The sequence below is a fragment of the Convolutriloba macropyga genome, chromosome 1 (assembly GCF_964194025.1).
Source record: "Convolutriloba macropyga chromosome 1, txConMacr16.3, whole genome shotgun sequence".
Lineage (NCBI taxonomy): Eukaryota > Metazoa > Xenacoelomorpha > Acoela > Convolutidae > Convolutriloba > Convolutriloba macropyga.
In genome coordinates, this window is record NC_134468.1 from 16287314 (window position 1) to 16288438 (window position 1125).

Below are 1125 nucleotides of genomic sequence, written 5' to 3' on the forward strand. Positions count from 1 at the left end.
TAATTTATGACGCTTTTTGGTCAACTAGGACAAATGTTTATTTAACACAAAGTATTTTTTTTGTTCGCTAATAATATCTCAAGATATTGTTTAGAGAGCAGATTTTTGGTGAAACCATTTTTTTGACAAGTGCTAATCAAAATTGACCTTTGTAATCCACAAATAGTAATGAGATGGCCTTTTATCCAATTAATAACAATTTACATTTTCTTTTGTACATAGATAAACTATAACACCCCAAGATAAACTATTCCCATGTCCAGGCCGTCCCAGATAGAAAGTGCCAATGTCCAGAGTTTCGTGGTGCTTTTACCAGACTTTCTTGCGTTCATGTCCACACTTTCGTGCGTTATTATCCAAACTTTCGTGGTATATTACCATAGTGGGGGGAGGGCTCCCAGGTTGGGGTCACAGACGGAAGCAAGTATGTCCAGGCCGTTCCAGACGGAGCATTCCGCACAAACGGAAGAGATCCAATGTCTAATTGACACGTTGTTGAGAACAATTGTGGAGAGAACTGACAAATTCAACTACGGCATAATGGGCCGGAGAAGGGGCGGGTTCAAATGGAAATTTTCAAGAGTTTTGACACAAATGTACTCAAATGTTTATATCTAATCATCTAATCCTTCCCATAAAATTGCGGGTATAAACGAGCACAGAAACATGTTATTTTAAATCAAAATCAACGCTTCACAAAAAGCCCGAATTGTAATTGGAGGTCGCAAAGGGCATAAGAGCAGACAAAGAATTAATCATTTTTCATCTGTTTTTTTTAAAGCTGCTTGGGATCTTTTCCGTTTGTGCCCCCCCCCCCAGCTAAGTGGATGCATATTATTTGCGCCCCTCAGACGCACCTGCCACATTTTTACATAGTGATTTACTATGTAATGGCAGGTGCCCTGTAATTGGGGGGAGCATAACGTACTGGGGGGGGGGGGCACAAACGGAAAAGATCCGCTGCTTGATCTGGGAAATTTTTCTGCATTTAAACCTCTAAATAACGTGTCATTTCGATTGACATCTCTAATTTTATCCCGAAACATCGTCAATGCAGAATATCATTGGAATGGAATGGAATGGAATGAAATGGAATTCTTTTGAAATGGTCAAGTCAGCGAAGAT